The sequence below is a fragment of the Bufo gargarizans genome, chromosome 11 (genome assembly GCF_014858855.1).
Source record: "Bufo gargarizans isolate SCDJY-AF-19 chromosome 11, ASM1485885v1, whole genome shotgun sequence".
NCBI classification, from domain to species: Eukaryota; Metazoa; Chordata; class Amphibia; order Anura; family Bufonidae; genus Bufo; species Bufo gargarizans.
Window position 1 is genome coordinate 35,778,844 of NC_058090.1, and position 22,253 is coordinate 35,801,096.

Here is a 22,253-nt window from a genome sequence, read left to right on the forward strand (position 1 = left end):
GGATTATGAGCCCCAAATTCCAGAGTTTGTGGGGAACTCTGAAATTCAGATTGACTGCACGGGCTTCACAGAAATAGATTTTTTCTAAATCTTTTTCTCTGACGATTTTATTAATTTGATGGTGACCCAAACAAATACGCCCAGCAGTTTATTGCTCAAAACCTGACATCCTCATATGCTAGACCCCTAGGTTGGACCCCAGTAAATGCAGCAGACATTATAACGTTTTGGGGGCTCTTGCTGCATATAGGCCTAGTAAAAAAAAAAACTAAATGAGACAATATTCGAGTTTGGATGTCTTATACAACACTCCAATTTACAATATGGCCATGTCCCGCTCAAGGTTTGAAACCATTTTGAAATTCCTACATTATAATGATAATGCAAACTGCCCCCCCCCCCCCAAAAAAAAAAATGACCTACAATTTGACTGTCTATTCAAAATACGACCCCTCCTGGAGCACCTCAACTTCAAATTTACAGAGGTATTCACCCCAGAAAAAGAAATTAGCATAGACGAATCACTTGTACATTTTAAAGGAAGGGTTAAATTCCGCCAGTACCTGCCCAGCAAGCGGGCATGGTACGGAATAAAAATGTACAAGCTGTGTGAGAGTACCTCTGGGTACACCTACAGGTTCTAGATTTATGAAGGGAAAGATTCCCGGATACAAGTCCCAGATTGCCCCCCGTCCTAGGAGTTACTGGGAAGATCGTGTGGGACTTACTAAACCCACTGCTGGATAAGGGTTACCACCTCTATGTGGATAACTTTTATACCAGCATACCCCTATTCATGTCCCTAAAAGCCAGAGGTACTGTGGCTTGCAGCACAGTTCACAAAAATCAGAGAGGCCTCCCTAGATCCCTGGTAGGGCAACTACTCCGAAAAGGCCATAGTAAGGCTCTCCGCCATGAGAACTTGCTGGCTGTTAAGCACAAGGACAAGAGGGATGTCCTTGTACTAACCACCATTCACACTTGCACCAGTTCTCCTGCCCGAGTGCGAGGTACCACTACCCCTGTCAACAAGCCAGACTGCATCCTTGATTACAACAGGCACATGGGAGGGGTTGATCTGTCTGATCAAGTTCTGAAGCCCTACAGTGCCATGCGTAAAACTAAGGTGTGGTACAAAAAGCTGGCCGTATACATTGTACAGATGGCAATGTACAATGCGTACATTTTACATAGAACTGCAGGCCAAACAGGAACTTTCCTTCAGTTCCAAGAGGTGGTCATCAAGTCCCTAAATTTCCAAAGTCAGGAAGGGGAGGGCCCGAGTACTTCAGTAGGTCATGGTGCCCGTGTTATACCAGGACAACATTTCCCTGTTGAAGTCCCACAAACATCGAAGAGGGGAAAGACCCCAGGGTTTGTTACAAAAGGGGAATACGAAAGGACACAATTTATCAGTGCGACACCTGCCCTGATAAACCTGGCCTCTACATAAGGGGTGTTTGCAAAAAGGGGAGAAAATGGGGAACATATACTGGGGTGCATTTTCTCCTTTAACCCCTCATGAAAGTAAAAAATTGTATTTATTTATTTATTTTCACAAATGTGTGCGTTGAAATCCTTTCCCTAGTATTTCTGCCTTCTGTGAAACACCTGTTTGCTTAAAAGTACCCTTTCTACCACTTAAAATGTTCGTACGGGGGTGCTTTTTCCGAAATGGGGTCACTTCTTGGGGTTTTTCATTCATGGGGACCTCAGGAAATTTATTTAATGCATTATGGCATCTAAAATCCATGGCTGTTTATTCAGGCCTGTGGGTGTGGGTGTAAAGCAACTTTTTTGGGAAAAAATTGTAATTTTTCATTTTCACAGCCAAGCGTTTCCTAATTCTGTGAAGCGCCCAATGGGTCAAAGTGTTCACTACACACCTTGAAATATTCCTTGAGGGGTGTAGTTTCCAGAATGGGGTCACTTTTTGAGGGTTTCCACTGTAGGGCCACCTCAAGGTGTCTTCACATGCGACATAGCTCCCAATTACCATTCCAGCTAAATCCTCTCTCCTAACGCTATATGGTGCTCCTTCCACTCTCAAGCCTGCTGTGCGCCCATGCATAATTTTTGTAAGCACATATAGGGTGTTGGCATATTCAGGGGGAAATGGAGAACAAAATGTGGGGTGCATTCTGTCCTGTTACCCCTTGTGAAAGTGAAAAATAGCTCCCAATAGCCAATCCTGCAAAATCTGTAATCCAAAAACCCTATGGCGCTACTTCTCTTTTGGACCATGCAATGCTCACATACATAATTTTTTGAGCACATATGGTGTTGGCGTATTCGGGGGGAAATGGGGAACAAAATGTGGGGTGTATTTTGTCCTGTCACCCCTTGTAAAAGTGAAAAATTTGGGTGTAAAGCAACTTTTTGGGGGAAAAAATTAAAATTTTTCATTTTCACAGCCAAGCGTTTCCAAATTTTATGAAATGCCCGATGGGTCAAAGTGCTCACTACACACCTTGAAATATTTCTTGAGGGGTGTAGTTTACAGAATGGGGTCACTTTTGGGGGGTTTCCACTGTAGGGCCACCTCAGGGTGTCTTCATATGCGACATAGCTTCCAATTACCATTACAGCTAAATAACACTCTCCAAAAGCCATTTAGTGCTCCTTCCACTCTGAAGCCACTCTGAAAACATCAGTTTTTGAGCACACATGGGGTGTTTCTGTAAACTCCAGATTCAGGGTAATAAATGTAAAGTTTTGTTTGGCTGTTAATGTTAACCCTTAATGTGTTGAAGAAAAAATAGATAAAAATGTAAAATCTTCTAACAAAAAAGTGAAATTTCATTCCCATTTTCCTTCAATTCTCGTGGGGCACCTAAAGTGTTAACAAAGTGTCACGACTGGAGGTGGGGGAAACCCCCAGCCGTGCGGTGCCAGGAGATGGTAGGGTTACCACTTGGCCAAACAACACAGAATTAGGGAGCAGGTCACCTCCTGTTGCGTCCCTAACTCTGACCCTGTCTCCTACCTGCATGGGCTGACCTTGATGGTAGGAGGGCCTATACTCAGGAACCTCGGATCCCTGCTGACCCTCCGCAGATCCCTGACCTAGGAGCTGGGTGAGACAACCTACTCCTCCTTGGCACGGAGGAGCAGGAGTCTCAATGGCCAAGCAACAAGGGGAAACAGAAAACACCTTATGGCAGTGACAGGCAAATGGAACCAACACATCACTCACCTGCCACAGAACAACACAACCAGGAACCCATGTGCAGGTGCTGCAGTTCTGAACACCAACGGACACAGCACACACCAGACATCACACAGGAACCCAGGACCATAAGCTGCAATAATAAGTAAACCCCACACACACCTTCATAACACCGTGAAACATAGTTTTATGACCAGAAGGGAGGCCCCTACTGGTAGATGGTAATGTACAGGAGGTTGCTCCAGCTATGCCTGGCTGAAAGCAACCTACTGAGCCAAGCCAGAGAACGAGGCTATATAGGCCTAGGTGGCCACACCCACCGGTCAGAACACACCCAGTGACATCACACACACTGGGAAGAGAGTTAACCCTTCCCGCACCACAGGAAAGGGAAAACACCAACTTAAAGGGGACGTACACACAATCCATAAAACACACAAACACACTCACCTGTTACCGCCAGCAACGGCATGCGTGGCAACCATGTTCTGGGGAACAGCCAGCAGGCCGAGACCCTGCCACCACATGCACACAGCAACAGACGTTGCCGCGGACAACCGCAGGTGAAGGAAGGTGTCTCCGTGCATACAACACATGACCTCGTGCACCACAAACAGACAGAGGGAGTGCACATAAAACACGTTGCCAAGGGCAACCGCACGCATGCCTGTTATCCGCGGCAACCGCACCTGAGGCAAACCACTAAGTGCCCCCAGCTGCGGTTGACACAACACCAAAACCGCGGGTAACTGCATGCGGCTCCCAAGGAGTCACGACCATGACCAAGGGTCGTGACACAAAGTTTGTAAAACCAGTTTTGAATACCTTGAGGGGTGTAGTTTCTAAAATGGGGTGATTTATGGGTGGTTTCTAATATGTAAGCCCCAGAAAGTGACTTCATAACTGAACTGGTCCTGAAAAATTGGGGTTTTGGAAATATTGTTAAAAATTTTAAGATTTGCTTCTAAGCCTTCTAACGTCCCCAAAAAATAAAATGTAGTTTTCAAAATGATCCAAACATGAAGTAGACATATGGGGAATGTAAAGTAATTACTATTTTTGGAGGTATTACTATCTATTATAAAAGTAGAGAAAATTGAAATTTGGAAATTTGGTATTTTTATTATAAATAAAGATGATTTTTTTAACTTATTTTTACCACTGTCATGAAGTACGATATGTGACGAGAAAACAGTCTCAGAATGGCCTGTATAAGTGAAAGTGTTTTAAAGTTATTACCACATAAAGTGACACTGGTCAGATTTGCAAAAAAATGGCCTAGGCAGGAAGGTGAAAACTGGCCCGGGGTAGAAGGGGTTAAAGGATAACTCATATATTTTTTCATTTGCTAGTTTATTAGAGCTAGGCATGTATACCTGAGTTAGTCTGTCAATGATTGTCAAAAGATCTGTAATTACCCTATAATAACAGCTTTCATTAATGTCCTCTGTCCATTTCCACTGCTCCCTTAAAAGACCGTTGCTAGGGCTCATCTGTCTCCGGCTAGGAAGACAGAGGGGCGGTTCTTCGCACAGCATGCCTGCATTAGGCTTCAGAGTGAGGAGGCGTGTCTCTCAGTAATCCAATCTGATTGGCTGGCAGGAAGCTGCTGGCTACACCAAGTTTGTATGTGACATGAGGGAATGCAGTTTTGGCCTCAGAGAACTGGCAGCGGAGCCATCTTGAGAAGATCCTCATAATGTAGGATTCAAAACAGCCGTAACTAAGGGGAAAACTTAAGGAAAACAGTGGTAAGTGAAGAAACTAAAGATTGCTTTATGCATAATGCTGCTGCAGCAGTAACATATGCTAAAATTGATTTTTTTTTTTATGAAAATATGACAGTTATCCTTTAAAGGAGTTTTCTTGGCCAAACTGCATAGAGGCTGGAAAAATAATAGAAAAATGTATCCACTGCAAAGGGGACGCATATTGTTTTTGGTACAGCAATGATGTCCCATACTGCTTCAGCCAATCCCTGGCCTCAGCAGCCTCGTGCCATACAAGGGGTTGTCCAAGTTAAAAATGTCTCTGGCCTCAGCTGTGTATGGCATAAGGCTGCTGAGGCCAGTGAAAAAAGTTTAACTTTGACAACTCCTCTAAATAAGTTATCCAATGACTTATGTAAAATATAAAAATCAGACACATAGAGTACATGACAAATTCTTTCTAAGGCTACTTTCACACTAGCGCTTTTTGCGGATCCGTTATGGATCTGCAAAAACGCTTCCGTTACAATCATACCACCACATGCATCCGTCATGAACGGATCCGGTTGTATTATGTCTTCTATGGCCATGATGAATCCGTCATGAACACCATTGAAAGTCAATGGGGGACGGATCCGTTTTCTATTGTGTCAGAGAAAACGGATCCTTCCCCATCGACTTACATTTAGTTCAGTTCAGTTTTGTCCCCATTGAGAATAAATGGGGACAAAACGGAAGCGTTTTCTTCCGCTATTGAGATCCTATGACAGATCTCAAAAGCGGAATTGAAAACGCTAGTGTGAAAGTAGCCTAACAAAGCCCTGTACCTCACATGGATCCAGAGATCTCCTCATTCATTGCTCTGCTGACAGCTCAAGGGGAGTGTCTTTTCTGCTGCAGCTCAGGGGGCGTGTTCATGCTCTCCCTATCACAGCTCAGGAGGCGTGTCCATGCTCTCCCTATCACAGCTCAGGAGGCAGTTGAAGGATGAAACTGAGCATGTGCGGCCATCAAAGTGAGCAGGACAAAGAAATAAGAAAAAAAAAACAGCAGGGGGCGCCGTACAGATACATTATATTGAATAACTCAGTGGCTATGCTACATTTTTAATTACATGCAATTACAAAAATATTCAGCTCCAGGTGCTGGTTTGAAAACTTTTTCGTGGGGATGTTCAAAATTCAAATTTCAAAAATCTGTCTGCATTGATTTTAGGATCTCCACAGTACATGCTCTCCACTGCTGATATTCTCACACTGTTCTGCAGATTTTAGACATTTTAATTGGATGGGAAATTTTTGTAAACACAGATGCTTTGGGATTTATAATGCGGTTGTTAGAGAAATCCACATCATTCGTGCTGAGCACAGCCTGGCTGCATGTGTTTAATTTTTCCATAGCGGCCAAATGTTTTATGTGTACATGTGGATTTTTTAACCCTTTAAGTCACAACAGTCTTAACATTAACCCCTTCCAGCAAAAGCCAGTTTTGGACCAAATGCCAAAGCCCCATTTTTCTAATTTAACGTGTAATAATTCTGATCCAATTGATTCTAAGATTGTTTTCTCATGACACGTCGTACTTCATGTTGGTGGTGAATTTGAGTTGATATGTTTTACCTTTTTAAAAAATTAAATTAAAACATTTACAAAAAATTTAAAAAAAATTGAAATTTTCTACAATTTCATCTTCTCTGATTTTAAGACAAATAGTGATTCCTCGCAAATGAGTTATTATATAACATTCCCCATTTGTCTACTTTATGCTGGCATCATTTTGGCAATAATATTATTTTTTTTAGGATGTTAAAAGGCTTTGAATTTTGGAAGCAATCTTTTATATTTTCAAGAAAATTGTCAAAGCCGTGTTTTTGAGGACCAATTTATTTCTGAAGTGACTTTAAGGGGCTTATATAGTAGAAACCACCTAAAAATGATTGCCGTCTAGAAACTACACCCCTCAATTTATTTAAAAAGTTTGGTACAAACTTTGGAATTAAAGCAAAATGGAGGTGAAATTAAAAAATATCATAGTTTTTTTTTCTGCAGGTTTTCCATTTTAAAAATCCATTTTTTCTGTAACACAGCAAGGGTTAACAGCAAAACAAACCTCAATATTTATTACCCAGATTCTGCAGTTTACAGAAGCACCCCACACGTATTCGTAGGCAGCTGCATGGACATCTCGGGTGGCCCAGACAATCTTGGGCCTGATCCCATTCCCGGCGCAAGTGTAGAGGCTTTGTTTGTGCTACTGGGGCAGCAACTGTTCGTGCGCCGCTACCCGGCGGTAGCCCTTTCAATCAAGCGGCGGGGGGAGCACCCTCAGCTTCGGGGACACCCCATCACAGGTTCAGAACCAAGCTTGACGAGGCGCGCCGATCCATTTGCTCATCTCTACAAATGAGTGAGGAAGTCTGACTGAGAGATCCCTCTGGTAACATGGGTTATTTGTTTGTGATGTACCTTTACTTCCAAATATAAGAATATTTATAGGCAAGGTTATTATTTTTTCAGGATTTAAGGACACAAGCATGCCCTTTCATGGGGTAAACACAAGCGGATATGTTTTGGTGCTGATGAAATCCCTTGTTTCCTTTATGAGCCACTGGTTAAACATATTATGTCATGGTCCATCTGCCCTGTTTAGATTTGCCCAAAAGAACATGCAAGCTGTGTTTGGATTGAAGGTACACCGTATTCGAGCTGCATAGCATCCCATTTAGACCTCTGGACTGGATTTTTTAAAATCCTTTGTAGGACTCACAATGCTTAGAACAAAATGCCAGGATGTTTACACAGGAGATAAAACGACTAAGCATGGGCGAGCGCTGACCTTTTTTTATGTATCCGCAGACAGGTGTCATTGTCAGGCAAAAACCAGTGCAAAAATGGACATCGAGCGCCATGCTCCTAAACTTTACACAGGGGAAGATGCCGTATGTGTCTCAAAGTGGCCAGCCATTGAATGGTAAAGATTAGGATGCACGTGCTGTTCCTTCAAGAGCCAGAGGCTTTATGATCCTGAATACAGCTGATAAGATCTTCAGCTGAATCTCTGTAGGGCGTACACCCTCGGGCCGTTGCACCCTGTGGATCGGTGCGGTGAAAAGCTGGAGCAAGGAATCAGGCCGGAGGTAAAAGAAATAAAGTTTCTCTTTACTAAGTGCAAGATGAGAGCAACATTACATCTAGCAGTAGTTGGACATAGTGCCGTTTCCCTCCCCAGATGATGAGGTATGGTGGCTGACAATGGCACTACCCGTATACTAGCCTGCAAAAGTCTCTCTCCTGAGTCTCTTGGCACTTGTGGCTATAGATGTCCACTGGTGAAATGCAGGCTTGCGAGTAGGCCTGTCCTGAACCGTGGTGATGGGTGTCTTAACACGTTTCCACTCACCTGCAGCAGAGCCTATATAGTTGTAGTGCTGATTACTCTGCTGACTAAAAACTGTAGCTTGCAGAACTTCTGTGGCCAGGGACCCTGCAGTCTTCCTGGAGTAGTGGCCTTTGGAGCAGGCTTTGCTCCCTCACTCCAGGCTTGCCAAGCTCCTTACAGGAAGTCGGACAAGCCCAATCCTATCAAGAGGGGGGGAAATGGAGCGGTTAGCTCCATTCCCAGTGCCACTCATGCCATCTGCTGGTGTAACAGCGCATAGCATGTCAAAAACATTACAACTTTACATTACAAACCCAAACTTGCAGATACCCCCAAGTCTGTAGTACTGCATTTCTTCTTTGCCATAAGAATAGTGCTGGTGGAGGTAGAGATATGGTACTGTTGTAATTTACTGTGAAGGCAGAGAAACTGTATTCTAGTAGTGGTTTACTTGTCACTTGTGACTATTTGCTAATTTTGTAAACCCAAATATTTCAATCACTGTCAATTTCAGTAAAATAAAAATCCTATGATCTTTTCAAAGGTAATTTAAATTTGTAACCTTATTTATTCCTTATGCCTCATTCACACGTCCGTGTCCGAGATGAAATCCGTGAAATCGAGTAATCTAATAAGAAAAAATGAATTAATAGACTTTTCCTTTATAAAAACTCATTAGACCCCCTGCCATTAGTCCCCAACACCCTTCGTTCCCCCCTGTGCGATCAGCTCTACTATCCCCCTGTGCCATCAGCTCTACTATCCCCCAGTGCCATCAGCTCCACTATCCCCCAGTGCCATCAGCTCCCACCCAAGCCATCAGGTTTGTTCCCCCAATGCCATCAGCTCTTCCCCCACCCCGGTGCCATTAGCTCTTTCCCACCCCAGTGCCATCAGCTCTCCCCAACCAGTGGCATCAGCTCTTCCCCACCCAAGTGCCATCAGCTCTCCCCCACCCCAGTGCCATCAGCTCCACTCCCCAGTGCCATCAGCTCTCCCCCACCATAGTGCCATCAGCTCCACTCCCCCAGTGCCATCAGCTCTCCCCAACCAGTGCCATTAACTCTCCCCCACCCCATAACCATCAGCTCTACTCCCCCAGTGACATAATCTCTCTCCCCTTGTGCCATCATCTCTCCCCCTTGTGCCATCAGCTCTCCCCCCTTGTGCCATCAGCTCTGCCCCTTGTGCCATCAGCTCTGCCCATTGTGCCATCAGCTCTCCCCCCTTGTGCCATCAGCTCTGCCCATTGTGCCATCAGCTCTCCCCCCTTGTGCCATCACCTCTCCCCCTTGTGCCATCAGCTCTCCCCCCATTGTGCCATAATCTGTCCCCCTTTGTGCCATCAGCTCTCCCCCCTTGTGCCATCATCTCTCCCCCCTTATGCCATCAGCTCTGCCCATTGTGGCATCAGCTCTCCCCCTTGTGCCATCAGCTCTCCCCCCCATTGTGTCATCATCTGTCCCCCCTTGTGCCATCAGCGCCCCCCCCTTGTGCCATCAGCTTTACTCCCCCAGTGCCATCATCTCTCCCCCCTTGTGCCATCAGCTCTCCCCTTGTGCCATCAGCTCTGCCCATTGTGCCATCAGCTCTCCCCCTTGTGCCATCAGCTCTCCCCCCATTGTGTCATCATCTGTCCCCCCTTGTGCCATCAGCGCCCCCCCTCCCTTGTGCCATCAGCTTTACTCCCCCAGTGCCATCATCTCTCCCCCTTTGTGCCATCAGCTCTCCCCCCACTGTGCCATCAGCTCTCCCCTATTGGTCACATGACACAAACAAATCTTCGATGCAAAAATTTTGCATTGAGGATTTTTTTGTGTCGAATTACTCGATTTAATCGAGCAATCGTTTCAGCCCTACCCATGATTAACGGCTGTAAAAAATAGGACATGTCCTATCTTGGCCATTTTCATGGACCATCAGCCCCTATACAATTGAAGGGAGTAGTTTTTAATGACTTATAGAAAGCATCTGTTAAAAAAAAGTCTGTAAAAAATGATCTGTTTTGCTGTTTTAACAGCTTTTTTTTATTATTAACAGTCATGTGAATATATCCTAAGGCTTTAGATACACAGACAATTTATATTTTAGAACTGAAGCTCAATAGAAGGTTCCATTTTGTATGTTTCCCGGTCCCGTGACTGCATTCAGGATGTGAAATAGTAATAGGGCTAGTTTCCCATCTGCTGTAAAGCCAGCCGGATACATTTACCACGTATGTGAAAGTAGCATAAGTATCTATACGGTTTTTTAGTATTCTGTATCCAGTCTTGCACCTTTAATGATTTGAATATACACAAATACTAAAATATCTGTCAGTGCATTTGCAAACGAGACAGGGAAGACTGTGATGCAAATGAGCAGAACATCGTGAGCTAATATTATTATTATACATAAGGTTTCTTTCATTTCTCATCAGACTTTTGCAGACTTTAAAGGAAATGTATTATGTAATAAAAGGGTTGTCCGACCTTAAGATTTGCGTTCCTATCTGCAGAACGGGACCCCCTGAAGTGAAGGAGAGCACACTGAACATGCGCAGTGTTCCTCTCCATTCACTGCTATAGGACTTCAAAAAATAGCCAAACGAAGAAGTGAATAGAGAGCAAGCTGCGCAAACGCGGCTACCTCTCCATTAACCACTATCAAGCTGCTGGAAACAGCCAGCACTTTCAGAACTCTCCGGGATTAATAGAGGGTGGCTGCTGACCCTTTACTTTGGGGTCCCCGTTCTGGAGATAGGATCGGTTCCCACCTAATTGTGGCCTATCCTACTGCAGAACCACACAACAAGGTACGTGCATATTGTTCTTCGTGTTATTTTATCTGTTCATGCTTTTTATGAATTCCCAAAAGCTATCTGTAGGGGGCACTGTTTAGTTAATTATGCCCTGACTCAGAAGAGGGAACTAGCTTTCCCCTCTCAGAGAGGAGCTTTCTAGTCAGGGTTTCATCAACTTTAGTTTAGGGTTGTGGCTAGAATGTATTGGCTTCTTAGAGAATGTAGCCCCGTCCCCAAACCGTTCTAAGAGCCCATACATTCTAGGCTTTACCTTTAGCTTAGTCTGGATTTACTTGTGAGAAGCAGCAGCTTTTAGAGACTGCGTTGAACACCTGTTTACTGAAGCTGTCTTACATTTAGAAGCGGCGGTGGATCTGCCGAAGTTATGTAGAGGCCGGCGCCAATACATACCTGCAGCCGATCCACCGCCATGCAGGGCTTTATTAAGACCAGCATCTAAAACGCTGGTCTTAATAAATGTGATCCTGTATGATTTTTGTATGTACTCAAAGTGATTGTGCCATCTCATGCATTGGTGGCACATCGCTACTATATCCCCCAATGTCTGATGGCTGCAGGTCCCACTCTCTCCATTTTGTTTATTTACATCCCCCTGGCACGCCCCCTTTAATTGGCACGCTGAGCTCTTTAAATGTATGTCTTTTTAACAATTGACTATTGGATGTGATCTGAAGAAGGAGCCTGTCCGGCTCCAAAACGCGTTATCTATCATCCTAATAAATTCTGTGTTTCCAATATATGGACCATACTTACCCCATTTAGACAAGCAGTGCGCTGAAATTTTTCTTCTTTCTTCCACAGTCTCTTTATCGTCGGCCCGGCCGGGAACCTACCAGGACGGGCAGCAAGCCCGTAAGTACAGTATTGTATCCTACCGAGACTAGGGTTGTGATCCCTGCACAAACACTGGAGATAAGCCTTCACGCTGCCCCCTATACTCCTCCTACTAGCGGTCCTTCCCATCAGCGCCTCTATCCTCCTCTCTTACATTATAGGGATGTAGTTATGTATATTTATATATTGGATAAAAGAAGGATATTTAGTATCATTTGTCCCTCCCTGGAGTTTTTTTCTAACAATTTTTTACATTTATAGGAAATTTTCATTTGTGACGTGAGATCAATAAAGACTCAGTATAATTATAATATTTATTTATTTATTTTAAAGAATAATGCTGATAGATGGTGATCAGCTGAATGGATGGAAGAGGTACCTGACGGATGGTATGAACAGGTACTTTTGCTCAGCTTCCTCAATGATGACACGTGATAAAGCTGAGCTGATGGTAAATCTTTTGAAGAAGGGTGCTGACAGATGGTGGTCAGCTTTTGGAGATGGTACAGATAGGTGGTGGACAGTTTTGTGGAGAATGGTGGCATAGATGATGTCCAGCAGTAGAAGAGCTGATGGAGGATGATCAGCTCTCTGAATACAAAGTGTGCTGAGATGGTGGTCAGCATTCTGTAGATGACAGGTGCTGAGATGGTGGTCAGCATTCTGTAGATGACAGGTGCTGAGATGGTGGTCAGCATTCTGTAGATGACAGGTGCTGAGATGTTGATCAGCACTATGTAGGTGCTGAGATGTTGGTCAGCATACTGGAGAAGACAGACGGGTGCTGAGATGTTGGTCAGCATCTTGGAGGAGAAAAAGTGCTGATAGATGACGATCAGCTTCCTGGAGAGGAGGAGGATCTGACAGCTGGTGGTCAGGAATTAGGCATCTGAGGCTTGAGGATAGTCCTGTAAAATAAAACATGTTTGGTCAATCCAAATGTGCATTAAAGGTATTCCTGTATACAGTATGTTCTAGAACAGGATAAGAAAATATTGTGTGGTTGATCTATAAATTTGGGATTTGGAATAAGATTCCTGTGTAAAATTAGTTCTGTGAACTTGTAAAAAAGTTGACATTGTAGTTAAATCTTGTAGTTCCTTACCTGCTCGGCATTGGAAGAATCACCAGTAGTTGTCCATGCCTTCAGAGTATCTCGGTTTCACTAGAGGTCCATAGATGATCTTTTGTTCTACAGCACATAGGCAGGAAGATGGATGACTGTGGATGAGAAGGTAAATCAGGAACTTGAGTTAAAAAAGTGGACACCAACAGATAGATATAGTGTGTGGAGCCAGATGAATGAGGTGGCCTCGTTGCCTTGTGCTAATGTCCTTATACAATTTTAACTAAATCTACACAAAGGGCCTCATATTTAAAGTATAATAAATCTAGCTGTAATGCAGTATAAAATCTATATTTGCACCATATGCAGTCTGCTGAATTGATGGATGAGGCTGGGATCAGAAGAACACACATGCTGCTCACTTCTCCTCATTCTTCTACTAGACTCTGATAAGTTAGATCCTCATCTCCTGTGTCTACAGAATCAATACTTCTATTCTCTTACCATAAGGAAACTTTTCCAAGTCTCAGCTATTCCTTCCTGACAGTGTGTGACTTCATGCTGTAGACCAGACCTCGTACTCTGGAAAGAAATAAAGAATTAAAATGTTTTATGAGAAAATGCATACGCTCTAAAAACTTAAGCTAACTAATGTTTACTTTTATGACAGATCACTTTTTTCCATATACTGTACATGTACACCAGATGTCGGGTCTCTAAAGATAGAAGCTGGGAAGGTGACATAGCATCCATTTGCCTACTTTGTTACACAGCAGACACCCCCCCTCAGATGCCACAGCAGCAGACACCCCCCTCAGATGCCACAGCATCTAAGCGGTTATTTTACAGGAATGCTACCCTCCCAGAGCCTGCCATAGCAATGTTCCTATAAAGCCCTGTCTGAGGGAGGGGTGGATAGGTACATGGTGATTCCCCCATAGACTGCAATGATAAAGATTGCATGTTAAAGTCCTCTAGGGTGACTAAGAATAAATGACACTACAGGAACTAACAGCATTTGATTCTATATTTATATATATGATTTGTAGTCGTCTAATTATATATATTTATTGGCACCAAAATGGCTGAATTATATGAAAACTAAAGAAAAATTGCCTAAAATATGTAAGAGTTTTACCATTTATCAAAGTCAACTAAAGTCAGAGCAATCAGGAATATTGTTTTAAATTAATACGTTAAGATTTTGGAAATCTAAACAGATGAACATCTTCTATATCTGATGCACCTACCTGTTGAGCAGTCCTCTTATATCCTGCTAGATGAGGCTCTTGGCTTAGCTGAATCAGGAAACAGACAGGCAATCGGGCTAAGGGTCTGGGTGCATTGGAGCAGTGTGGTAGTGTGCACTCCAAGCTGGACAGACAAATGAGACCTTCTCGAACAGCTCTTGGTTCATGATTGGCTGCTTCTTCTCAGCCTCACTGTGTGGTACCGATATCTGCCTTGTCACATACTCTTCCAAGGTGTCTTCACTGATTTTGAGTGGTGACTCTGTTTTTCCTGATTCCAGTTCATCCCAGTTAATTGAAGAGAAAAAGGTATGCTCACGTATGTTGCCTCTCATCCCTAATCTTAGAGACTTGTCCTTGCACAGGAGCCCAGTTAACAAGTCTTTAGCAGCATGGTCAAAGTTTTTAGATGTTTCGTGTTTTTGGACCATGTCAGTGACTTGTGCAACCGTCTCTGCAGGTCTACAGCCGGTTACTAAACCGTTGGTAATTACGCCTAAAGAAAACCAGTCTTCTGCAGCGTAATACGGCTCACCAGTGATCTTCTCTGGTGCAGGGCTCCCGTGAATGTCTCCTTCTCTTGTGACTCTGATAGCAAGACCAAAATCTGTGATCTTAATGTGGCCTTTTGTAGTCAAGAGGATGTTATCGGCTTTCAGGTCTCTGTGAACGATGCCTTTGGAATGGAGGAACTGTATTCCGCATACCATCTCTGCAACTAGAAATCTTATGGTGCAGAGGCTTAGCCATTGTCTCTCTTCAACCAAGTCATAGAGAGTCCCGCCAGTGACCAGCTCCATGACGAAGTAGATGTAGTTCTGAGTATGAAAAGCTCCATAGCCGTGAACCAGAAAGATGCTCTCCTGAGCAATCTGCAGGAATTCGCCTTCTTCTAATCCTGACGACCACCATAGCGCTGATCTCTTTTTTACTGCTTTGATGGCAACACGTTCTTTCCGTATGAAGTCTGTTGCCAGCATCACCTTTCCAAAGCCACCTTCTCCGAGAACATGATGGAATGTAAATTTGTCCACCGTTAAAGGCGCTGTGGCCTTTTCCCCTTCTTCAGTGCTCTCTTTATGAGAGTAGTCGCTGTCTAGCTTAGCCTTCTTCCTTGGCTCCAGTTCATTCATGTTCATTTTGGATCTGCTATCTGTAAAGGGTCTTTTTATCCCACTTTGGCGCTTCTCTGTTGTTTCTCCCACTTCAAATGCAACATTTGGTTCTTTTGATTTTGTAGTTGTTGCACTTTCTACTTTCGGTCTTTTAGTGGGTGCACCGTGGTCTTCTGGTTCCCTTTTGCGAGATCCTATCTTATTTTTGGAGCCCTTGACTGAGCTTCGACGTTTGGTTGATGTTTTATTGGGGTCATCAATTCCCCAAAGTTGTCTTCCTTTTTTAAGGATGTATGTTTTCTTCTTCTTTATGAATCCTGCAAACCTTCTCCACTGGTTCTGCAGTCCATGAAGAAATGAGATGTTGTTAGGCAGCTGAGTAGCAGGTTGGGCCTTGCTCACCTGCTGGCTGCATCCCTCCTGTGGATCCTCTATGGCAATTCCTCTCCGTTTTGGTGTTATCTTCTCTTTCTCCTCTCCATTTTGTCTGTCTTCTCTCGATGGTGTTGTTTTTTTTCTCTTTCTACTGGATCCCATGTTGAGTCTTGGACGTCAACCGGGCGCTTGTAGAAAAGAGTAAATAAAAGAAAGCAAAGAAGTAGCTAGCCAGCCGCAGAAATGTCTTTCCTCACCGAAGTGTTGAGAAAAACTGAGACGTAGGGTCCTCAGTGCTGCTGTAAAGAATGGTGTGATGTCATCATGATTGTGATGTCATCGGTTCTGCCATAGGCAGCGCATTTCAATCTGGTTTGATCTGGTTTAAGCTGGTTTGATCCAGCCGTAGTTTTATATGCAAATGAATGTATGTTTCTAAAACTACAATCTCATTAATAAAAATTTTAAATTAACACCCCTGTAAAAATGAATTGTCGGCCATGACATGGTGTGTAGATATGATTTCTACCTTTGTCCATCTTTTATTGGCTGTTGCTACATGTTTTTATATTGTAGCATGAAACGGCTGCTATCTCTATGAATCTATTTTTTCAGGCCAGTAATTTAAGGAGCCGTATGTTAATTACCTCTCTTTACATAGTTGTCAGTGGGCGGTGCTCACAGGTTGGCCACTCCCACTTTTCTAAATGTATAAAACTGTCAGCAACAAGGGATCGTGGGGCCCGAAAGACATAGAAATGATGGATTTATTAATTTTTACATTCTCCAGTCCTGGTGTGGTGTTAGTATCCTGCTGGGGGTAGTAGTCATCTCTGTAATATTATGAGTTTATATATGAGTTTCTTTCTTATACTGTCCGTTAACTAAACGTATTAATAGTGATAAATTGGAGCTTTATTTTCTAAGATGGAAAACTTTTTTCTGGATGGGACTTCAGAGAAGTAGACTTACTAGAAATATCACAAGGACTTGTTCCTTTGGCGGATACAAACCACTGAGAACCTCCGTCTTCTAGTTTATTGGTGTCAATGTGAAACCGTCCAGCGGATCTTGATATGAACATAAACCCAACCCATGTCCTTGTAGCAGGGACACAGTGTTTTGGTTCCTTATGTAAGACATATTGTATTTTAGCGCAGTCTGTTGTGCTGCTCCATACAGAGACTTGCAGTAACATGGGATCCAATGCGGAATGATGAAGGGACCTATCTACTAGCACAGGTCGCCATGTCTAAGGCTGGGCTTGTCTGTATATCTTGATGACATACTGCACTATGTTGTCATAAAAGTGGTTATGCCATGATTGAAATAATGATAATCAGACATCATATAGGACATGACAATCCGTTTCTAACAAAACTAGAACCAGCCCTGTACCTCACATGGATCCAGGGATCTCCACATTCATTGCTGAAAATGCTTTGCTAGATTATCTTCAACCCGGCAGCTCTGGGGGGTGTCCTTTCTGCTGCAATCTCTCCGTGTAACTGCTAAAGGTTTTAACACTGCATATGGCTGGTGGCAGTTGAAGATTTAAACTGAACACATTCAACCAGCTCAGTGAGACGGACAAAAAAACAAGGTGGCGCTATACAGATATATTTTATTGAATAGCTCACTGGCTATACAACATTTTTTATTACATGAAATTACAAAAGTTTTCAGATCCAGGTGCTTGAATAATGTAGAATACATGTATGTTTCGTGACGCAAACTTCTTTATTAGGAATCAGCTCATGTGACCCCTATTGAAATGCAATGCACCAATTTCTTTCCTGGATGCAGTTCTGTACTTTATAGAACTACTAGCTGATGACCTAGTATTTTTTTATTGCAATTTTATATTAAATAACAGTGACTTTCCCAGTGGCCGCCCCTTTAACGGTGAACGCCCCTTCAACAGTGACTGTCACGGTGGCCGCCCCTTTAACGGTGACCACCCCTTCAACAGTGACTGTCACGGTGGCCGCCCCTTTAATGGTGACTGCCCCTTTAACAGTGACTTTCACAGTGGGCGCCCCTTTAATGGTGACTGACCCTTTAATAGTTACTTTTTCGGTGACCGCCTCTTTAGCAGTGACTTTCACGGTGCACGACCCTTTAACAGTGACTGCCCTTTTAACAGTGACTTTCACAGTGACCGCCCCTTTAACAGTGACGGCCCCTTTAACAGTGACTTTCACAGTGGCCGCCCCTTTAACTGTGACCTCCACGGTGCCCGCCCCTTTAACAGTGAACTCCACAGTGCCCGCCCTTTTAACAGTGAGCTCCACGGGGCCCGCCCCTTTAGCAGTGAACTCCACGGTGCCCGCCCCTTTAACAGTGAACTCCACAGCACCCGCCCCTTTAACAGTGAGCTCCACAGCGCCCGTCTGTTTAATAGTGGCCCCTGCCCCCCATGCATGTAGCAGTGTAGTTGTGCCGTCATATTTCAGGACCTGCGAACTGCTAAAACCTGCGATCACTTGTTATGGCAACCTGAAGTAGGACCTGGGAGCTTCTATTGGCTGATAAAGGACATGTGACCGTGTGTATGGCAGTTAGGATTTAAGTGAAAGGCTGGCAGGCTTGTATTGGATAATGCAGGTAATTTTTTGGGGATATCTCAGGAACGGAACGTCCTAGAGAGCTGAGACCCCAGCAAGATTTCTTTTTAGGTAGCAAGGGATGTGTATACCAAGTTTCGTTGAAATGGATGGTTGCATTTTTGAGTTTCGCGGAACATACATAAATACATGCATACATACATGTCCTTTTTTTATGTATAGATATAATAGTGGGGTGCCGGCCCACCATCGTACCAGAGGATCCTCCAGTGGTCCCAGGCTCTGATGACATATCTGGCCCTAAAGATCCAGGAGAATTTTTTTTTACTTTTCTTACCTTCTGTAGGGGGCACTGTTTAGTTAATTATGCCCTGACTCAGAAGAGGGAACTAGCTTTCCCCTCTCAGAGAGGAGCTTTCTAGTCAGGGTTTCATCAACTTTAGTTTAGGGTTGTGGCTAGAATGTATTGGCTTCTTAGAGAATGTAGCCCCGCCCCCAAACCGTTCTAAGAGCCCATACATTCTAGGCTTTACCTTTAGCTTAGTCTGGATTTACTTGTGAGAAGCAGCAGCTTTTAGAGACCGCGTTGAACACCTGTTTACTGAAGCTGTCTTACATTTAGAAGCGGCGGTGGATCTGCCGAAGTTATGTAGAGGCCGGCGCCAATACATACCTGCAGCCGATCCACCGCCATGCAGGGCTTTATTAAGACCAGCATCTAAAACGCTGGTCTTAATAAATGTGATCCTGTATGATTTTTGTATGTACTTAACCGCCTCCGGACCGCCTAACGCAGATGTGCGGTCCGGAGGCGGCAGCGCTGCGCACAACGACGCATATACGCATCATCTCGCGAGACGCGAGATGACGCGCTATGCGGCCCGCGCATGCGCAGTTCGGGCCGGCATTTCGTAGAGGACCATTTCGTCATCAGCTTGCCAGCCAATGATCGCGGCTGGCAAGCTGATGATTTTCAAAAAATCCAATCAGAGAGCCAGATAACAGATCATATTTGTAAATATGATCTGTTATATGGCTGCCTGCTCCTCTGCTGGTTCTTTTCGTCGGTTGGATCCAGCAGAGGAGCAGGCTACACAGTGAGTACACCAAACAGCACACTTTAGCCCCAGATCACCCCCCTGAACCCCAATTAACCCTTTGATCACCCCTTTGTCAATCACTAGTGAAAGGAAAAAAGTGATCAGTGCAAACTGTCACTTTTTTTTTTCACTGGTATTAACCGTTAGGTTTTAGGTATAGTTTAGGCCCCTTGGTTAGGTAGTTAGCGATCAGTTAGCGCCCAGCCCACCGCACCGCAGTCCGTTATTCGCTGATTAGCGTATCGCTAATCAGCATTTGTACTTTTATAGTATCTGGAAGTGATCAAAACTGATCACGGTCAGATCTATAATAGTATTAGTGTCACTTTAGTTCGCCCTCCACCCAAAACGCAGTGTTTGCCCGATCAGGCCTGATCGCTCGCCCACACGTGCGTTCGCCCACGCCCGCCCCACCGCAGTGACAAAAAAATTTTTTTTTTTTGATCACTGCACATTCACTTTACACGCACTGCGGCGATAAAAAAATCAGTTTTGATATTTTTTATCAACCGCAGCGGCCTCCGGTACTTCGCTAGCCTCCCCTTTGTAAGACAGGCTTGCTTTTTTTTTCTTGGGTAGTCTCAGGGAATACCCCTAAATTTAGTTGCCCAAAATGTCAAACAGGGGGTATTCTTCTGAAGAGGCCTACAGGCTTCTGACCCAGTCGGATGAGGAATGGGAACCCTCATCTGATGTCAGAATACGAACCTGTAGAAAGCAGTGGCTCTCTGACCCAAAGTTCGGACGAGGAGGCTGAGGTCCCTGATAGCACCAGGCGTACCCGGCCCCGTGTCGCTAGACCGCAGGTTGCGCAGGATCCGCTTCAAGAGCAGCAGAGTGGGGCTGGCGCTGTCCGATTACGTGGTGAGGCATACACCAGCAGCGCAGCCCATCCTGGACCTAGTACCAGCACTGCCGTACAACCTGGTAGCGAGCACCAGAAGGGCAGTTGAAGCTGGTACGGTGGCACGTGCAGTAGTGACCCCGTCGCAGCCACCGCAAAGACGTGCCCGTAGAGCCCCTAGAATCCCTGAGGTGCTGGAAAACCCTGATTGGCAGTCCCCAACTTCAGCCGCACCTGTAGTTTTCCCTTTCACTGCCCAGTCTGGAGTTCGGGTTGAGACAGCTCAGATCGATTCGGCCCTGGGATTTTTTGAGCTGTTCTTGACTGCGGAGCTCTTAGACATAGTTGTGGCCGAAACAAACAGGTATGCCACACAATTTATCACCGCTAACCCGGGAAGCTTTTATGCCCAGCCTTTCCGTTGGAAACCAGTCCAAGTTTCCGAAATTAAAACTTTTCTGGGCCTCCTCCTCAACATGGGTCTAACTAAAAAGCATGAATTGCGGTCATATTGGTCCACGAACCCAGGGCTGGGACAAGGTCCACCACCAACAGAGGCTGAGCTGCCCAAGTGCGCCCCCCCCCCCCCCCCCATCGCCATTTAGATATGTTTGTTATTAATCAGACATATTATCTTTATTTAAGAACTATCTTACTTCACTTCAGGGCAGACTCTCACGCTCTATCCCTGCTGGGGCCTGGGCTGGGTCGTGACACAGTGCTGTGCTGCTGCCTGCTTCTGCCCGCGCTGCTCCTGGTGTCCAGACGGCGCACATGTGACCTGACTGCGTACAGCGCGTCAGGTCAAAGTGCGCGCTGTACTCAGCCAGTCAGGCAAGCGTCGTCGACGACCACAGATTTACACTGTAAATCACCTTTTTTTGTGAATGATTGTCTTATCACAGTCATGGCCGACATATCCTAGCCATATGCCAATGTCAAAGGAAGCAGCACTGAGAATAAACCGGGCAGTGCACTGAGAAGTAATACACAGTCACAGAGCATACAGTTACTGTAATGATGGCATCCATTCCCAGCATTATATTTAGAGCCATCACTTTCTCAGATTACAGAGTGGGCAATGCTGCCCAGCTGATGGTGCCAGGTTATAACATGCCAATGCCAGCCTGATGACAGTCATCACTTTCTCAGATTACAGAGTGGGCAATACTGCCCAGCTGATGGTGCCAGGTTATAACATGCCAATGCCAGCCTGATAACAGTCATCACTTTCTCAGATTACAGAGTGGGCAATGCTGGCATTGGCATGTTATAACCTGGCACCATCAGCTGGGCAGCATTGCCCACTCTGTAATCTGAGAAAGTGATGGCTCTTATAATGCTGGGAATGGATGCCATCATTACAGTAACTGAGTGTAGTATGAGTGGCCGCACATAACGGTAATATAATATACACTACAGCTCCGCAGCTCCGCTCACCTCTACACCCTGGAGATGCTAGTTGCCAGAGAAGGGGCCCGCTCCCGGTGTGCTGTTGCCTGCTGCTGCCCGGCCCGTGCTGCTACTGGTCTCCAGAGGGCGCCGCGCACATGTGACCTGACTGCGTACAGCGCGTCAGGTCAAAGTGCGCGCGCTGTACGCAGCCAGTAAGCGTCGACTGAGCAGACAGCAGAGAGCGGAGCGGCCGAGCCAGGAGGCGGAGCAGGGAGGGAGCACGTAAGTCAGTGCAGTGCTCACTACTTCCTCCGTCCTCCAGGCAGCGCGGCCGGCAGCCCGGCATTCGCGGCAGCAGTAGCAACGGCCGCCCAGAGGCTGGGGAGCTGGCCTGCGCCCTGAGGCTGGAGCCTCCCCAGCCTCTGTGTCGGCCCGGCCCTGCACGAACCCAATTCATCACATGCCCATGTTCTCTGCTGCTATGTCCAGGGCACGTTTTGAGGCCATCCTGCGTTTCCTGCACTTTAGTGACAACACCGCCTCCCGTCCCAGAGGCCACCCTGCTTTTGACCGGCTCCACAAAATTCGGCCCCTCATAGACCATTTCAACCTGAAATTTGCAGATTTGTATACCCCAGAGCAAAACA

General features: G+C 45.1%; 1 long non-coding RNA gene across 1 annotated transcript; it reads right to left on the bottom strand.

The window, feature by feature from the left end:
- Positions 1-12,329: 12,329 nt before the first annotated feature.
- LOC122921471 lies at positions 12,330-20,952 on the bottom strand. Its single transcript, XR_006387022.1, has 4 exons — positions 20,868-20,952; positions 13,465-13,542; positions 13,000-13,115; positions 12,330-12,802 (listed from the first exon to the last, which is right to left on the bottom strand). It is a non-coding gene; the product is annotated as an uncharacterized LOC122921471 (long non-coding RNA).
- Between the last annotated feature and the right edge of the window lie 1,301 nt (positions 20,953-22,253).